This window comes from Orcinus orca, chromosome 1, assembly GCF_937001465.1.
Source record: "Orcinus orca chromosome 1, mOrcOrc1.1, whole genome shotgun sequence".
Lineage (NCBI taxonomy): Eukaryota > Metazoa > Chordata > Mammalia > Artiodactyla > Delphinidae > Orcinus > Orcinus orca.
Genome location: NC_064559.1, coordinates 58,670,842 through 58,691,201, shown reverse-complemented (window position 1 = coordinate 58,691,201; position 20,360 = coordinate 58,670,842). Strand labels below are relative to the sequence as shown.

At 38.6% G+C, this 20,360-nt stretch overlaps 1 protein-coding gene across 12 annotated transcripts in view; it reads left to right on the top strand.

Moving 5' to 3' along the window:
• DNM3 (dynamin 3) overlaps positions 1–20,360 on the top strand; it is a 573,184-nt gene that overhangs the window by 137,206 nt on the left and 415,618 nt on the right. The gene's annotated exons all lie outside the window — the stretch shown is intronic.

Below are 20,360 nucleotides of genomic sequence, written 5' to 3'. Positions count from 1 at the left end.
GACTCTCAACCACTGCACCACCAGGGAAGCCCTGTGTGTGTGTATTTTTCTTTGCCGTGCGTGCGGCATGCAGGATCTTAGTCCCCGACTAGGGATCGAACCTGTGCCCCCTTCAGTGTAAGCATGGAGTCTTAACCACTGGACAACCAGGGAAGTCCCTCAAATATATTTTTTAATTTAATTTTTGAAATTTATTTATTTATTTGGCTGCATTGGGTCTTAGTTGCGGCATGTGGGATCTTCGTTGTGGCATGCGTGATGTTTCATGTGGTGAGCCGGCTTCTCTCTAGTTGTGGTGTGTGGGCCCTAGAGCGCGCAGGCTCAGTAGTGCGGCACTCGGGCTTAGTGCCGCACTACAGCATGTGGGATCTTAGTTCCCCGACCAGGGATCGAACCGGCACCCCCTGCATTGGAAGGAGGATTCTTAACCACTGGACCACCAGGGAAGTCCCTCAAATATATTTTTTAAATTGGATATTTCTTGTTATTTTCCTGGCTGGTTCATCCTCAACTCCCTTTGCTTTTCCACCTTGGTGCTTTTTTTGTAATTTGTTTGTAGTTTTAAATGGTCTCTTGGCTTTCCCTCAATTCTATCTATTCTCCTAAATTTAGTTCATACTCAAGTCTTTCCATAAATCCACCCCAGCCTAAAAAGACCCCCACCCTTTCTAAATCCACATGACACCAAGGTGCACCATTTATTTGTCAATTACTCATGATGGTGTTTTCTATTCTGGAATCTTATTTAAATCTTGTGCTTAATTTTCACAAGTTTGTCTTCTTTCTCCAACTTGGGTAAGTTCTTCAAGATTGTGAATTATAGCTTATCACTCTGTGTCGCCTATAGTATTAGTTGCTTAATAAGTAGATTTTCGCCAGAAACTCAACTCCCAGTTGAAAGGATATATTATATTATAGAATGGAAAGCAGTCTCAATTCTGTCACCTAAGAAGCACAGTGTGTAATTGAAGGCTTGCTCACTAAGGGAATAAAAAACCTTATCACAAAAGCAGAGGTTTTTGGGAGACTGAAAATATAATATTTTTGTGGTGTTAAATTTCTCACTAAAATGAAGTCCAGAGAGCAAAAACATACTCTCAAGAGTCTTATCCAGAGCTTGTCTCTATAACTGATTAGACCAGAAGGGGAGGAGATGGCTCGTAAAAAAGATTCTAAAGAGATCTGCTGAGAAAAAGATTTTGCTCCATAATGTTGATTCATACTGAATCAGAAAAAAAAAATACTGGAAGTTCTAAAATACTGAAAGAGACATTCTAGGCCTCATGTGTTTTTGAAAAATACTGAACAGTAATTCAGGTTTAACTTGGAATTATTCATTCATTCACTCATTTATTTTTTTAATCATTCCTGTATCTTTAAGGAATGTTAAGTTGAAGAAGTGAAACAGTCCCTACTCTCTTAGCACTTTCATTATAGTATTGGAGATAAGACATATAAATAAATAGTTCCTGTGTTGTGGAATGTATAATACATGTTATATGAATATTTTTAAACATGTTACTTTGGATAGAGAACCGTTAAGTTTCTTTCTACCTGTAAAATTACATTCACAGAGGAGAAAAACATTCCTTACAGTCAGTGAAGTGATCAAAGGAAGTTTTTGGTGGAAATGATCTTTGAGCAGGACCTTGTTAGCTAATATTTTGATAGGCACATATTATAATCATGATACACATCATCTATTGAGTGTTTGCTATGAAGGAGTCAGTATATTAGGTGTTTTAAACACATATTCCTGTGAGGAAGAGGGTACTGCAGAGTTATCTATGAATACCCTGAAATTATACTGAAAATTCTGTGTATACGTAAGTTTGTACATTTTTATGGGGAAAGGTTCCAGAGCTTCCAGAAACACGAACCATGGTAGAGAGAGTAGCACGTGTGATTCCTGGACTTTGAGAAATGCACACATAGGTGGGTGGCAGGTGGAAAGAAGGATCTACTGAGGACAAAGAAGCTGTAAAAGGCTGAGAATTGGATGCTCCTAGGAGGGGAAAGCTTGAAGTAGTGAGAAGCAGTTAGTCTGGGATGGTTAACAGATTGTCCTTAGGAGTCAGATTGTCTGGATTTAAATTCTGGACTGCCACCTCCTAGCTGTGTGACCTCAGGCAACCTATTTATCCTCTCTGAAACCAAGACCTCTGCTATTTAGATTAGCTGTTACATATTTACTTAAAATTTCTTTGGTTATTTTTTAAAAAAAATTTTATTGGAGTATAGTTGATTTACAATGTTGTGTTACTTTTTGCTGTATAGCAAAGTGAATCAGTTATACATACACATATATCCACTCTTTTTAAGATTCTTTTCCCATATAGTTCCCTGTGTTATAAAGTAGGTCCTTATTAGTTATCTATTTTATATATAGTACTGTGTATATGTCAGTCCCAATCTCCCAATTTATCCCTCCCCCCTCCCCTAGTAACCATAAGATTGTTTTCTCATCTGTAACTCTATTTCCATTTTGTAAATAAGTTCATTTGTAGCCTTTTTTTAGATTCTACATGTAAGCAATATCATACGATATTTGTCCTTCTCTGACTTGCTTCATTCATTATGACAATCTCTAGATTCAGCCATGTTGCTGCAAATGGCATTATTTCATTCTTTTTATGGCTGAGTAATATTCTATTGCATATATGTACCACATATTCTTTATCCATTCTTCTGTCGTTGGACATTTAGGTTGCTTCCATGTCCTGGCTATTGTAAATAGTGCTGCAGTGAACACTGGGGTGCATGTATCCTTTCGAATTATGGTTTTCTCCAGGTGTATGCCCAGTAGTGGTATTGCTGGATCATATGGTAGCTCTACTTTTAGTTTTTTAAGAACCTCCATACTGTTCTCCATTGTGGCTGCACCAATTTACATTCCCACCAACAGTGCAGGAGGGTTCCCTTTTTTCCACACCCTTTCCAGCATTTATTGTTTGTAGATTTCTTGATGATCTTTGGTTATTTTTAAAATTAAGGGCTTACTATGTGTTAAATGCCTTCATTCATTTATTCTTTGATATGTGTATGTAAATGTGTATGATGTATTCTTTGATGTATGTATTGAATAATATACATTTGTTGAGACCATATAACTAGTTACTGGGAGAGTAGTCACTGGGAGAACTTTTATGAAAGAAGCAGACATGGCCATGCTTTTGTCCTCACAGCAACCTATGAATGAGATACCATTTACAGAGGAGGAAACTAGGGATCGGGCAATGTAAATGACTTTCCAAGGCACGAGATAAAGAAATGGAGAAACTTCAAACTCAGGTCTGATTCCAAAGTTTTAAACACTCATGTTCTCAACTATAGAATATTGCACAGCATGGCTGACTTTGCAAGAATGTTAACAAGGGGAAACCTACCTTAGGGATGATTTATGTGTAGATTTTGTGGTTGAAAGAGGAAGGATGCAGATAGTTTTCATGGGCTCATCTAATGTGATAGATGAACTAACTAAGTGGGTTATCAAGTAATAGGCCATATTTTCAAATCAGTCTTTAGTATGATGACACATTTGGATGATCCAGTAGTTAATACATTGTTATTGAGATTACACTCTTCATTGTGATCCATGTGATATATTCATATCTGAGGACCCTCTAAAATGAGTGCACTTACTTTCCAAGCAAGGTGATTTTTTTCTTATATGTTTTTTACTGATTATCCTTTTTTCAACTCTTAGAATTTTATCTATTTTGCAAAAGTAATTGTTTGCTTCCATGTTTGAGCCCCTTTTCAAGGAGGTGAGTGTCCTTGTGAGAGAATTTTCTATTTATTAAGTTCCTACTGAGATAATTGATGACTACTGCAGCTAAACATTAATATACAAGCAAATTGAATTGGCAAAAACCATAGTACTGAGTTTCAGATGAGAACTTTATTTTGTTTTTCTTTATAGGTACATTTCTTTTAGCATCATTTAAACTGAAACACAATGCATTGGGTTTTGCTAAGTGTTGGGTGTTCTTATGAGAATCCCTTGAGATTAAATAAAAAATTATTTAAGGGTGGCCTTAAAAATATTTTAAATTTATTTATCTCCATTTAGATAATTCAAACACTAATTGACCAGTTCTATTAATTGAGTTTTCTTCATACTAGGGGCAATTTTTAGTTTTCTCCCTTCCTCCCTCCCTCTTTCCTTTCTCCCCTTTTTAAGTTTTCAGGAAGTGGTTAGATTGGCTCTATTGTCTGAGTCATAGAATAATTTTTGTAATTTATGAAGCAAAGGGCTTTTGTCAGAAGAGTTACTTTGCATTTTAGTTTTATGCAATCAGTTTTGAATATTATGCCCAAGAATTCTCATACATTCATAATTTTTCGTTTATGCAGACTTCGTTGCAAAAATATGTACTCTCATTACCAAGCTATCCCATACTGACTCTGACTGCTTAGTGATTGGGCCACAGTTGATAATAAATATTTTTGTATGACTCTCTACAGCACTGAAGTGATTTGCTCTAATGAGACAGAATTTAGAGGAGATGTACCTCTCATTTTTAAGAATATGTACTTTTGTTAAAATTTAGTGCATTTAGCAGAGTAGGCATTCATGGGAAAATTCTTATGCTTTTAGCTAAACATGCTGTGTGTGTGTATATGTGTGTGTATGTGCAAGCTTGAGGCTTTTTTTTTTTTTTTTTGTGGTACGTGGGCCTCTCACTATTGTGACCTCTCCCGTTGCGGAGCACAGGCTCCAGACGCGCAGGCTCAGCGACCATGGCTCATGGGCCCAGCCGCTCCACGGCATGTGGGATCCTCCCGGACCGGGGCACAAACCCGTGTGCCCTGCATCGGCAGGCGGACTCTCAACCACTGCGCCACCAGGGAAGCCCAGAAAACTATTCTTTAGTAATACTGTAAAGAATGCTGTAGATAAAGATTAAAAAAATTAAATTGTCTTGTAGAAATTGACAAGCTGATTCTAAAATTCCTAGGAAATGCAAAGGACCCAGAATAGCTAAAACAACTTTAAAACATAACAGCAAAGTTGGAGAATGAACACTACCTGATTTTAAGACTTGTTACAAAGCTACAATAATCAAGATAGTGTGGCATTGATATAAATATAGTCAAATAGACCATTGGAACAGAACAGAGTTCAAAAATAGACCTACAGATATATAGACAACTGATTTTTGATAAAAGTGGAAAGACTATTCAATGGAGAAAGGGTAGTATTTTCAACAAACAGTTTTGCAAAAATTGAATATTCATGTGTAAGAAATGAACTTCTATTTATACCTTTCACCACATAAAAAGTTAAGTTGGCTCTGTTTCTAACTGATAATGACCTTCATGAAGACATTTGAGGAGCTTACCAAATACACTAAGATATTGTTAAAATATTTAGATGGAATAGTGTTGCTGACAAATTGTGTGTAGAAGCTCACACTCATAGAAAAATTTTTCTTTGTCCAGCTGCAAATATATCCAGCAATGAATATTGTAATTTGATATTTTGAGAATTTTTTTAGTTACGTATTTATACACTTGTAATTCTGATATGATTACTACTTAAATTTCATTTATAAACTTCATTTCTTGTGTATAAGATTCTATGGGAAAATATTTTCATTTTGCAAACTTTAGACTTTCTGTTATATTTTTTGTATAGCAGTCTGATTACTTGAACTTTCATGACAAAGTCTAGTGATTTCACTTTAATCACAGATTTTTACTTGGCAGATCACCTTATTTTTGTCTTTTTAAAACAAGAAATAACATTGACATATTTGCTGTTTCTGAAATTGTACATTCATTACTCTTTAATAATACTGTAATAACTCACTTATTTGGAAACCTCTTTTCAGTTTCTAAACTTAGCTGATTATCAGGAGGAAGTAAAAAGAGTCTTGGGCAGCCAAAATTAATATTACAAAGACTATGACCTAAAGTTCATTTTTGCAGGGTCGTGGCCTTACTCTGGGCAATTCCAGTCTTAATTTAGAGTCAGACCATACATACTAGGTTATTGGACTTCTCAGTCTAGAATAAAATATAACGCTGCCAGTTAGAATGGGAATATGCCTTAAAAACAGAAGAAGAGACACAATAAAAAGAAAAGCATACAAAAGATAAAACAATTTTTAAGTTAGCAAAGTAATCAATAGCAAAAACTTTTGAAATAACAAGAAATATTTAAATTATGTATAGAACATTGTTTAAGCATACAGGAAACTATATAATACATACTCAATTTCTATAAATGCCAATAGTCACTTGCTAGTATTTACCTTGCCCTTTCAACAGCTTTTAACATTATTAATTATTCTCTCCTTAAAACATACACTATTCTTTTAGCTTCCATGATGCCAAATACTCCTAGTTTTTGTTCTATCTCTTTGGCCAACTCTGTCTTTTTTGCTGATGCATTATCTTCTACCTGGCCTTTAAAGTTTGCACCTACCCAAGGCTTCTTTCTGTGTCATTTCGTATTCTCCCTTAGGGAATCGCTTCTACGCCATGACTTCAGTTACAACTCATGCACCTATGAATCTCACATTTATAGCTCCTGGGCTAAACTCCAGACATGTATTTCCAGCTGACTGCTTGAAACTCTACTTGGATATTTCAAAGATATCAAACTCAACATGTCAAAAGCCGTATATTTATGATCATTTTCTTCTCAATACCCACAAACCTCAAGTGTCCGCCAGTGTTTATTTGTTGATTCATTCACTCATTTACTCATTCGTTTATTTGCTCTTTAATTCAAAAAATATATATTGAATGCCCAATAGATGAAATTCATTGTTTTAGGTACTGGGAGTACAGCAGATAATGTTCCTGTTCTCATAGAGCTTGTATTCCAGTAGGTGAAGACAGGCAATGAAAAACAAAATCTTCACATAATGATTATGTGCACAGAAGAAAGTAAATTAGATGATGTGATAGAGTGTGACTTTACTTTGCCTGATCAAGGAAGGCTTTCTAAATTAGAGATGGTATTTTGGATGAGAAGTAAATGACAGGATGGAGCCACACATGCAGAGATCTGGATGAAGGACATTCCAGAAGAGGAGCACCTTGTAGAGGGACCCTGGGGTGGGGAGGATGTTGCAGCTAAAGTGTTTTGAGCACAGAGGGTAGAAATAGTGTTACAGATAGAGGTACACAGGGTTCAGACCGTCTAGGACTTTGTAGGCTGGGGAGAGTAATTTGGATATTTCTGACTGATCTGGAAAACCAGTAAAAATTTTTTAAAAAGGAAGAGACATGATCTGACATATGTTTTAGAAAGACCTCTCTAGCTGCCATGTGGAGAATGGATTCAGTGGAGTGGAACCAGGAAGACCAGTTGGGATGCTTTTATGGTAGTCCAGGTAACAGGTGGCGTCAGCTTAGAAGGAGGATGGCCACAGTTGAGGCAGTGAGAAGATGACTGGGAGAGAGCGGAGGAAAAGAAGGATGCAGAAATAGCTGTTGTTTGATTCGAGGACCTGATTCAATGGTAGTATCAATAATTGAGATGTGGAAGACAGGAGAAGGAGGAAATGTGGATGATGAGAGGGGAAGGCAATGGGGGATTAAAAGTTTGGTTTGGGACATGTTAATATTGAGATCTATTAGACATCCAAGTGGAAATGTCAATTAAACATTAGAATTAGAATGCTTGAGACATGAATTTGGGGAGATATATATGTGATATATATATATATTTGATATATATATCACATGTGTGTGTATATATATATATATATATACTTTTTTAAAGGCCAATAGATTATATAAGAGAGGATAGGATATCCACCTAGGGAAAGAGAGATGACAAAGAAAATAAGAAGGTCTAGGAGGGAGTCTAGCTGCACTCCAGTATTTAGAAGTGGTGAAGAGAAGGAACAATGAGCAAAGGATATGGTGAAGGAGACGTAAGAGAGGAAGAAGAAAAAGTCAGGAAAGTTGGAATAATGGGAGTCAGTAGAAGAGAATGTTTCAAGGAAGAGGAGGAAAATCATGTCAGATGCTGCTGAGACTTAATTATCCACTTTGCAATTTTTGGCCAAGTGCTTGACCTGCTTCCTATTTGGTTTCAGTATTTGGAGTATGGTTTATCTCTCAATTGTGTTTTGTGTTGTTTTGTTTTGTTGGGTGGAATGTTCTTTTTTTTTTAAACATCCTTATTGGAATATAATTGCTTTACAATGTTGTGTTAGTTTCTGCTGTATAACAAAGTGAATCAGCTATGCGTAAACATTTATCCCCATATCCCCTCCCTCTTGTGTCTCCCTCCCACCCTCCCTATCCCACCCCTCTAGGTGGTCACAAAGCACTGAGCTGATCTCCCTGTGCTATGCAGCTGCTTCCCGCTAGCCATCTATTTTACATTTGGTAGTGAGAGTAGGCCAGGCCACTCTCTCACTTCGTCCCAGCTTACCTTTCGCTCTCCCCATGACCTCAAGTCCATTCTCTACGTCTGCATCTTTATTCCTGTCCTGCCCCTAGGTTCTTCAGAAAACTTTTTAAAAAAATAATTAATTAATCAATTAATTTATGGCTGCATTGGGTCTTCGTTGCTGTGCCCGGCTTTTTCTTGTTGTGGCGAGCAGGGGCCACGCTTCATTGTGCTGCATGGGTTTCTCATCGCGGTGGTTTCTCTTGTTGCAGAGCATGGGCTCCAGCTCACGGGCTTCAGTAGTTGTGGATCGTGGGTTCTAGAGAGCAGGCTCAGTAGTTTTGGCACACGGGCTTAGTTGCTTTCCTGAATGTGAGATCTTCCAGGACCAGGGATCGAGCCTGTGTCCCCTGCATTTGCAGGCAGATTCTTAATCACTGTGCCACCAGGGAAGTCCCAGTATTTTATTGTTTAGCCTCCATTTGTTTGTATTTTTTACAGATTTTTTCCTGTAATTGATATCTAGTCTCATAGTGTTGTGGTCAGAAAAGATACTTGATATGATTTCAATTTTCTTAAATTTACCAAGGCTTGATTTGTGACCCAAGATATGATCTATCCTGGAGAATGTTCCATGAACACTCGAGAAGAGTGTATTTTGTTGATTTTGGATGGAATGTCCTATCAATATCAATTAAGTCCATCTTGTTTAATGTATCATTTAAAGCTTGTGTTTCCTTGCTTATTTTTCATTTTGGATGATCTGTCCATTGGTGAAAGCGGGGTGTTAAAGTCCCCTACTATGATTGTGTTACTGTCGATTTCCCCTTTTATGGCTGTTAGCATTTGCCTTATGTATTGAGGTGCTCCTATGTTGGGTGCATAAATGTTTACAATTGTTATACCTTCTTCCTGGATTGATCCCTTGATCATTATGTAGTCTCCTTCTTTGTCTCTTGTAATAATCTTTGTTTTAAAGTCTATTTTGTCTGATATGAGAATTGCTACCCCAGCTTTCTTTTGATTTCCATTTGCATGGAATATCTTTTTCTATCCCCTCACTTTCAGTCTGTATGTGTCCCTAGGTCTGAAATGGGTCTTTTGTAGACAGCATATATACAGGTCTTGTTTTTGTATCCATTCAGCCAGTCTATGTTTTTTTACTGGAGCATTTAATCCATTTACATTTAAGGTAGTTATCAATATGTATGTTCCTACTACGCTTTTCTTATTGTTTTGCGTTTGTTATTGTAGGTCTTTTCCTTCTCTTATGTTTCCTGCCTAGAGAAGTTCCTTTAGCATTTGTTGTAAAGCTGGTTTGGTGTGCTGAATTCTCTTAGCTTTTGCTTGTCTGTAAAGGTTTTAATTTCTCTGTCGAATCTGAATGAGATCCTTGCTGGCTAGTGTAATCTTGGGTATAGATTTTTCCCTTTCATCACTTTAAATATGTCCTGCCATTCCCTCCTGGCTTGCAGAGTTTCTGCTGAAAGATCAGCTGTTAACTTTATGTGGATTCCCTTGTATATTATTTGTTGTTTCTCCCTTGTGGCTTTTAATATTTTTTCTTTGTATTTAATTTTTCATAATTTGATTAATATGTGTCTTGCTGTGTTTCTCCTTGGATTTATCCTGTATGGGACTCTCTGTGCTTCCTGGACTTGATTGACTATTTCCTTTTCCATAATAGGGAAGTTTTCAACTATAATCTCTTCAAATATTTTCTCAGTCCCTTTCTTTTTCTCTTCTTCTTCTGGGACCCCTATAATTCGAATGTTGGTGCATTTAATATTGTCCCAGAGGTCTCTGAGACTGTTCTCAATTCTTTTCATTCTTTTTTCTTTATTCTGCTCTGTGGTAGTTACTTCCACTATTTTATCTTCCAGGTCACTTATTCATTCTTCTGCCTCAGTTATTCTGCTATTGATTCCTTCTAGAGAATGTTCAATTTCATTTATTGTGTTGTTCATCATTGTTTGCTCTTTAGTTCTTCTAGGTCTTTGTTAAATGTTTCTTGTATTTTCTCCATTCTATTCCCAAGATTTTGGATCATCTTTACTATCATTACTCTGAATTCTTTTTCAGGTAGACTGCCTGTTTCTTCTTCATTTGTTTGGTCTGGTGGGTCTTTACATTGCTCCTTCATCTGCTGTGTGTTTCTGTCTTCTCATTTTGCTTAACTTACTGTGTTTGGGGTCTCCTTTTCACAGGCTGCAGGTTTGTAGTTCCTGTTGTTTTTGGTGTCTGCCCCCAGTGGGTAAGGTTGGTTCAGTTGGTTGTGTAGGCTTCCTGGTGCAGGGGACTGGTGCCTGTGTTCTGGTGGATGAGGCTGGATCTTGTCTTTCTTATGGGCAGGACCACGTCCGGTGGTGTGTTTTGGGGTGTCTGTGACCTAATTATGATTTTAGGTATCCTTTCTGCTAATGAGTGGGGCTGTGTTCTTGTCTTGCTAGTTGTTTGGCATAGGGTGTCCAGCACTGTAGTTTGCTTGTCGTTGTGTGGAGCTGAGTCTTAGTGTTGAGATGGAGATCTCTGGGAGAGCTTTCGCTGTTTGATATTATGTGGAGCCAGGAAGTCTCTGGTGGATGAGACTCCTTCAGGAGATCCTGAACTCGGATCTCCCACCTCAGAGGCACAGGCCTGGCACCCGGCAGGAGCACCAAGACCCTGTGAGCCACACGGTTCAGAAGAAAAGGGAGAAAAATTGAAAGAAAGAAAAAAAATAAAGTGAAATAAAGTTATTAAAATTAAAAATTAAAAAAATTATTAAAAACTAAAAAAATTATAAAGTAATAAAAAAGAAAGAAAGAAGAGAGCAATGAAACCAAAAAACAAATCCACCAATGACAGACAGAACCCTGGAACAAATGGTAAAAGCAAAGCTATACAGACCAAATCAAACAAAGAAGCATACACATACACACTCACAAAAAGAGAAAAAGGAAAATAATATATATATATATGGAAGAGAGCAACCAAATCAATAAACAAATCTACCAGTGGTAATAAACTCTAAATATTAAACTAAGATAAACATAAAACCAGAAACAAGTTAGATGCAGAAAGCAAACCCCAAGTCTACACTTCCTTTCAAAGTCCACCGCCTGAATTTTGGGATGATTCATTGTCTATTCAAGTATTCCAGAGATGCAGAGTACATCAAGTTGATTGTGAAGATTTAATCTGCTGATCTTAAGGCTGCTGGGAGAAATTTCCCTTTCTCTTTGCTCACACAGTTCTTGGGGTTCAGTTGGATTTGGACCCACCTCTACGTGTAGGTCGCCTGAGGGCATCTGTTCTTCGCTCAGATAGGATGGGTTTAAAGTAGCAGCTGATTTGGGGTCTACTGGCTCACTCAGGCCGGGGGGAGGGAGGGGTACGGAGTGCGGGGCGAGCCTGTGGCGACAGAGGCTGGCGTGACATTGCAACATCCTGAGGTGCGCTATGTGTTTTCCTAGGGAAGTTGCCCCTGGATCATGGGACCCGGGCAGTGGCGGGCTGCACAGGCCCCCAGGAGGGGAGGTGTGGATAGTGACCTGTGCTGGCACACAGGTTTCTTGGTGGCGGCAGCAGCAGCCTTAGCATCTCAGGCCCGACTCTGGGGTCCGCGCTGATATCCGTGGCTCGCGCCCGTCTCTGGAGCTCCTTTAAGCAGCGCTCTTAATCCCCTCTCCTCGCACACCAGGAAACAAAGAGGGAAGAAAAAGTCTCTTGCCTCCTCGGCAGCTCCAGACCTTTTCCCGGACTCCCTCTTGGCTAGCTGTGGCGAACTAACCCCTTTAGGCTGTGTTCATGCCACCAACCCCAGTCGTCTCCCGGCGCTCCGACCGAAGCCGAGCCTCAGCTCCCAGCCCCGCCCTACCCGGCGGGTGAGCAGACAAGCCTCTTGGGCTGGTGAGTGCCGGTCGGCACCGATCCTCTGTGCGGGAATTTCTCCGCTTTGTACTCCGCACCCCTGTTGCTGCGCTTTCCTCTGTGGCTCCGAAGCTTCCCCCCTCTGCCACCCGCAGTCTGCACCCACGAAGGGGCTTCCTAGTGTGTGGAAACCTTTCCTCCTTCACAGCTCCTTCCCACTGGTGCAGGTCCCGACCCTATTCTTTTTTTTTTTTTTTTTTTTTTTGTGGTACACGGGCCTCTCACCGCCGTGGCCTCTCCCGCTGCGGAGCACAGGCTCTGGACGCGCAGGCTCAGCGGCCATGGCTTACGGGCCCAGCCGCTCCGCGGCATGTGGGATCTTCCCGGACCGGGGCACGAACTGGTGTCCCCTGCATTGGCAGGCAGACTCTCAACCACTGCGCCACCAGGGAAGCCCCCGACCCTATTCTTTGTCTCTGTTTCTTCTTTTTTCTTTTGCCCTACCCAGGTACGTGGGGGAGTTTCTTGCCTTTGGGGGGGTCTGAGGTCTTCTGCCAGCGTTCAGTAAGTGTTCTGTAGGAGTTGTTCCACATGTAGATGTATTTCTGATGTATTTGTGGGGAGGAAGGTGATCTCCACGGCTTACTCCTTCGCCATCTTGAAGGTTTCCTTTCTCAATTGTGTTTTACGTGGAAACGAGGATTATGAAATAGAGTTAATTTTTGTTATACTTTTTGAGCTCCTTCTGAAAAAATATGGAACTAAATTGCGCTATGTAAGTATTACAGCTGCTGATTCTCTGATTGTTATTTTTGGCACTTGTGGTAGAATTCCATACAAATTCCTATTGCTGGATGGATTTCTGCCAAATGTTAGTCCTGGTCTCATATGCCAGCACTGTTCTGTGGCCACTCAATCCTCACCTGTAGGGTTAGCCTCACCCAGGATTTAGACCCAGCCCAACTCTTAGGCAAGCAACCTGTATAGGCCGTCGTTAAGCAGTAAATATCAAGGAAGTACTATTATTAATCTCTCTTTACTGAGGTGTATGTGGTGGCTTTGGCTTTGTTTCCTGTGAAAAAGGCTCTACCTCCCTTTTCATGACTGAATTCTCACCTTGTTTTTTTGCCTTGGACCATCTGGCTCACTTGGGTCTGGAGTTCTGTTTTGGCCTCCTCCTCTGCCTCAGGAGTACCAGAGCCCTGATGCTTACCCCTAGTCTCTGCAGCTAGTCTCTGATACCTGCTTAGCACCCACCTTTTGTCTGCTATGAAATCTTGGCCCTTCTTATTCCCACCCTATTGTTCTTTACCCTCTGACTGGGACCTCTACCTTTCACCCACTGTTGGACTCCCTCAGGTTAATTGTTTGTTTCTTTAGATTTTCTTTTCTTTTCTTTTTTTTTGATTACTAAACTTTCCCTGTTTACCTTAGGACACAGTTGACTTCTGCTGTATATCTGGGTCTGTATAATTCATATCTAACTTGCCTTGTTGCTTAGTTAACCACCGTTCCAGGCTCTTGCCTTCAATTTGGAATGACATGAAGGCTTTCTGGAAGCATTTTTCCAAATTGCTCAATGGTATGCAAAGAGGACTTCTTTAAAGAAGAAGGAAGAAATCTACAGGTGTTCTTTTCTCTAAATATGATAGGCATTAGGGAAACACAGATGAATAAAATGCAGCCTTTGCCTTTAAGGAAATATGTTTTTAAATGTAGTCATACTAGATGGTCTTTACAGCCAGTGGATTTAGCTAGTTGCATTGAAAACCATTCCCTGTTTATGTGTCCAACGTACTCCATTTTCATTGGAGCCCCGTGCTTAAAAACATTGCTATTAAAACATTTTAGAAATAAAACTCCAGCTAAAGTATTGAGGACCCTAGTTCTTAGAATAAAGATTGACAGGAGGTTATATGCCTGTGCTCCATAATAATTCCTTTCTACTTAACCTTGATTAATTGAAACATATGAATGTTTTTCCCCATGGAAGGGGCATATTGGGAATATTTAAATTCTTATGGTCATGCTGTGCTTTTCACAGATGATTGGAATTCTGCCCAGGCACAAACCATATCATCCTGCCCCCAAACAATTTGTCAGCTGTTTAACCTAGCGTAATTTGTTTTTCATGATCAGCAGAAATGACAGTGCTAAGATGCTTTATAGGGAAATAAAAATAAAATAGAATGATAGCTCTGATTTTTTTTTAATATCCTCTTTTTTCTCCCAAATCATTCTTTGATATAAAAATGTATCTTAACCTTTGCTTTAATACTGGGAAAACAGGAAGGATTTTTTAAACTAGAGTCTTATTTTGTGAAACTGAAAACATACTATGAATTTCAGCAAGGTAGGTTATACTGACACACAAAAGAATTTCATGGATGCATTATTAGGATTTCATTGCTTATATACACATAGCCTTCAACCTTTATATGAGCTTGTGGCTAAGAAATTTAATCACTCTCCATTCAGACTGAACTTGGGCTGAAGCCTGGAATTGTTTGAGAAAGAGATCATTCCATGTGCCCAACTACCAAGCATTTAGAATGAAAGGAACACTGAGAACATGCCAAGAGAGCTTGTGCCACTGGAAACTGTACCTTTCTATGAGAAAGAATTTATCTCAGGACCGTAAGATGAGCTTTGTTAGACCTTTAGGCATATTAATTTACAACAGTATAAAAGTCTTAGAAGATACACACTTATAAGCTCTTAAAAAGTCTAACTGTTGATTGGCTGGTGCAGCGTGTTCTGTAGGGTTTGGCTCAGGTGTTAGAATTTCCTTCATCCCCAAACTCATGTGAACATTCTTCAGATGTGAGTATAGTAAATGGTTCATTGTTCTTGTGGTAATCCTTTATAAGATTTTCATTTATAATTGTATTTTTGGACAGCAGGGAAGTAAAGCTGTGACCTTTAAATTCTGCACTGCTAATCAAGATTTATTCAGGGATTGTGTGATGATAAGCTGATTGATGATCCTCCTCAATAGCAACTATGGGCAATTGTTCAAAAACATGTATGCCACCTCTGCTGTCCACCTATTTATAGTCTGCTTGCTAGAGAGCTGGGATCCCATAACAGGAGTGGCTTATCTTGTTGCTAGGAGGACTCATCTTATTGACAATATAATCCTGTAGCTATAAATTCTGAAATGTAGTTATGGTTGCCATGTTTTTCTAATAAGAAAGTAGGATATGTGGTCTGACAATTATCACTGTACTGTTAGAGATGAAGGGGACATAGACCTATGAGTCTCTGGACCTGGGTAGAGGATGGACTACAGGTAGCTCCCTTCTGACAATTTAGATTAGGTTTTCCCTGAATTTTCTATCCTGTAGGATGAATTATTTCCCAGGAAGCTCTTTGAGACCCATAGAAATAGGGATTTTGTGGTTCCTGTCCATTAGTCCTTCTGATATGCTGGGCAGGTCTGAATCCCAGTGATGGACATAGTTGAGACCCAAGTTGACATTCCTGCTATGGTTACTCTTAGGTCATTTAGGATCACTCTATGTGTGTGCGTGTGTATGTGTGTGTGTATGTGTGTGCGTGCGTGTGTGTGTGTGTGTGGTATTTTGTGGTAAAAATAATAGTCTTTGTAGGGTTTAATCAGTGAGAATACAGAAATGTTTTCTACAGGCGTAAAATGACTCGACAAAATGATAAATCCCCACTCTCACCTGATGAATTTCACATGCTCCCATCACCATCAATTCTACCGACTTGTGTCGTCCGTCAGTACTCATTATTCTGTTTCCTTCCTGTTCCTATGGATGAACTGGCATGTTTCTTTCTAGTGCTTCCTATCCCCTCTTCCTTGAGACATCACTTTAGCACTTGTCCCTTCTCACTTCTGCACCATCAGCTTTTCCTCAGGACTGGATTAATACCATCAGCCTATGAACATGCTATTAGTTTGCCCATCTTTATAAAACCCTCCCTTGACTTCATAACCCTCTCCAGCTGCCCTCTCACTTCTTTCCTCTCCTTTACAACACAACTTTTTAAAAGAAGTGTCTGCAACCAGTCTCCACTTCCTCTCCTCCCATTCTCTCTAAAGTCTATTCCAATCAGACTATCACCCACCCTACTCCACTCTAACAGCCCTTTTCAACATCCTGAATGACCCTCAAGTTGCCCAATTTTATGATTTGTTCTTAGTTCTCATCTTACCTGACATGTTGGCAGTATTTGATGGAGTGGAAAGTCTCCTTTCATGAAACATTCTCTTTAACTGGCTTTAGGTCACCTTTCTCTCTGGGTTTTGTTGACCACTCGGGCTTACTCTCCATTTCCTGACCTCTAAACATTGGAAAACCTGGGGCCCAGTGCTCTAACCTCTTCCTTATCTCTCACTTAGTGATCTCATCTACTTGACTAACTTTAATGAATTCCAAATACATATAAATCTAGCTTGGATTTTTCCCTAGATGAAAGACTCACAGATCCAGCCCCAAGGCATTTTTGTGCTAATTAGAAAAGGCTAACCTTTCCTCAAGCCCTTGACTGCCATCTTCTGTAAAAATTTCAGAATAGATATACACTTATCAGATGAGATGAATGCGAATTGTGTGTCTTTCAGCTGCGTGATTCTCAACCATTAGCGGCAGTTCTGTTTCTCCATGTGGGTCGTGTGCAGTAGGCATCACAAGCTTAATAGGTCCCAAACTGAACTTTTAAATTTAATTTTATTGGAGTATAATTGATTTATAATGTTGTGTTAGTTTGAGGTGTACAGCAAAGTGATTTGGTTATACATGTACATATATTCATTCTTTTTTTAGATTCTTTTCTCATATAGGTAATCACAGAATATTGAGTAGAGATCCCTGTGCAATACAGTAGGACCTTGTTGGTTATCTGTCTTATATATAGTAGTGTGTATATGTTCATCCCAAGCTTCTGATTTATCCCTCCCCCCTACCCACACGTTTCCCCTTTGGTAACCATCAGTTTGTTTTCGATATCTGTAAATCTGTTTCTGTTTTGTAAATAAGTTCATTTGTATCTTTTTAAAAGTTAGATTCTACATATGAGTGATATCATGATATTTGTCTTTCTCTGTCTGACTTCACTTAGTATGATAATCAATAGGTTCATCTATGTTGCTGTAAATGGCATTATTTCATTCTTCTTTATGACTGAATAATATTCCATTGTATATATGTACCACATCTTCTTTATCCATTCCTCTGTCGATGGACATTTAGGTTGCTTCTATGTCTTGGCTATTGTAAATAGTGCTGCAATGAACATTGGGATGCATGTATCTTTTCAAATTAAGGTTTTCTCTGGATATATGCCCAGGAGTGGGCTTGCTAGATCATATGGTAACTCTGTTTTTAGTTTCTTAAGGAACCTCCATACTGTTCTCCATAGTGGCTGTACCAATTTACATTCCCACCAACAGTGTAGGAGGGTTCCCTTTTCTCCACACCCTCTCCAGCATTTATTGTTTGTAGATATTTTGATGATGGCCATTCTGACTGGTGTAAGGTGATAACTCATTGTAGTTTTGATTTGCATTTCTCTGATAATTAGTGATGTTCAGCATGTTTTCATGTGCTTTTTAGCCATCTGTATGTCTTCTTTAGAGAAATGTCTATTAAGGTCTTCTGCCCATTTTTTATTGGGTTGCCAAACTGATCTCTTGATCCCCAACCCCATCTCCCCAACATCTTCCTTTCTGTCAGTCTTTTCTACTTCAAAATTCTTCTCATTGTTGAGGTCAGCCTCCTTGAAGTTATTCTTAACTCCTTTCTTTCTCCCATACCTCTCCTTTAATCCATCAGCAAATCCTGCTGGTTTTTCCTTCAAACTTCATTAGAATGTAACCACTTCTCCACTCTCACCCAGGTCCAAGCCTCATTAGCTCACCTTTATTATTCTGTTAGCCAGCTTCTTCTCTTATACCTCTCTGTCTGTTCTTAACACAACAGTACAGTTCTTTATTTAAAACCTAGGTCACCTCATGTTTCCCCTCTACCCAAAATGCTTCAAGTGCTCTACCATTCATTTTGAGTAAAAATCAAAGCCCTTAGTATGGCCCACAGGCCCAACACCATCCAGGTCTGTACCACAGCTCTGACCTTATCTCCTGCCTCTCTCTCCCATGCTCTGTGCTCCAGGCACGTTGGCCTCCTTGCTCTTCCTCCAATATGCCAAGCATAGCCTGCTTCAGGCAGTCTACTGGGATCCTCTTATGTAAAGCATGGCTTCTTGAGTCTTTGCTCAAATGTTACTTTATCATATCAGAGAAGCCTTCCTTGACCGACACATATAACAAAGCAACCTCCCTTCCCCAGTATTTATTATCCCCCGTATTCAATTTTCTCCATAGCACTTATAATCTGGCACACACACACACTGTTTACTATTTTATCTCACTGGAATTTAAGCTTCATGAGGCTAGAGACTATTTTTTTCACTTTACTATATCCCCAACTTCTAAAACAGTGCCTGAGAAGTAGTAGGAGCTCAGTAAATACATCCCTAAATCTCTTTGTGGAACCCTATCCCTAAAAAGACACAGAGGTTTGAGATGGTACTGCACAATTCCAATCTCTAAATTCCAAGATAAAAGCATTTTCAGAAGTCCAGGAATGAATTTAAATCTAATTTGAAAATTGCATTGATTTTGCAGCTTTCTGGAAGGGCATTAGTTTCCTACAGAGAAAGCAAGTAGGCGCCATCTAGTGGCAACAAGAGAAGTACACATTTGTGTTACTTGAATTATTGATTAGTAACATACTTGAAAATGTAGTCCCTGATCCAGAAGCTTTTTAACTCTATGAACGTAATAATTACGATAGCCAAAAGTTCTCAGATTTGTAATTTCCACAGAACATGTTGAATTGAAAAGTACTGTTTATTATAAATTATTTATGGCTCATGTTTACTAAGTTTTGTTTGCTTATTTTTTAGGATCTGACATCCATTGCTCCTCTTTATTTTTCTTATTGTTTTATCCTCTACTAATCTTTAAACTCTTACATGGTACTGGCCTAGCCACTGAGTGGGTAAATAAAATAAAGGCTCTATCGTCTAAGAATTTATAATCTAATAAAAACAGCACCAATGAGGGTAAATGTGTGAAAGAAAATGCCAAATGATGCAGTGGTCTCTTCAGGCCAGACTTCTGAAGCCTTTTGAAGCTTAATTGTTGTGTATACTTCCACCATTGATGCATGAGCCACATCTTGTAGTTGTCTCCCTGTTGGCCTTGCCATATAGTGGGTGAAGGTTAAATATTTATGGTGGGGAATCATAGAAAGACTACCAATAATTCTCTCAGCCGCTATCTGTCCCAAGATACTTAGCCTTAGTCTACGTTTGGTGGAGCAGTTCTTCAGCTAGTTGTTAGAGAAATTAAAGTATTTGTTAAGACTCGTTCCCTTGTTAAAGTTATCATAAAATTTTTAGGTCTAATAGTATCAGTTTCCTTTTCTGAGTTGTGTTGTTTATCATATACTTGATATCTCTGGAAGCAGATATAGAAATTGATAGCACAACAGTTTCAAGATGTTACTGAAATTTAACAATAACTAATATTCTGTTATTATATAGTTACTTTAGAGTTTTTCCTTCTGCCTACAGATACTGATTTTTTTTTAGATTGCAGGTAAATAGTTTCTTTGTAATATCCTATCTTTTTTTTCTTGAGAAAATATCTTTTTAATTAAAGAAATTGGTGTGGTATTTTGAATAGTATATTTTAAAGCTAAAATATTCCATATATTATTTCTTTTTAAAGATAAAGCAAACATTGTTTCTAAATCTTTTTGCCTTCTGAAGCTATATTTATATAATTTAGCATTCCATCGTGATAAAGTGGTGATATTGAAAAAGGACATTCTAATAGGATTAGTAAGTAGGCTTTTTGTGTACCCTAGCTCTAATTTCTTTGACAATTGGTTGCTATTATTTGTTTCATCATTTGGAGGGCCAGGATTCTCTTTATTAAGTAGGCTAGGTGGTTTAAAGACTGCTTATAATACTTAATTGCTTATCTGAAAATTAGCAAATTTAGCAGCCTTAGTATTTGAACTGTTTAATATTTCTAAAGTATTAACTGTGCTTTTTGTTAACTACTGTGTTCTCTCATTGTGATGGCTGAAGAGGCAATACTGGATACTTTGAC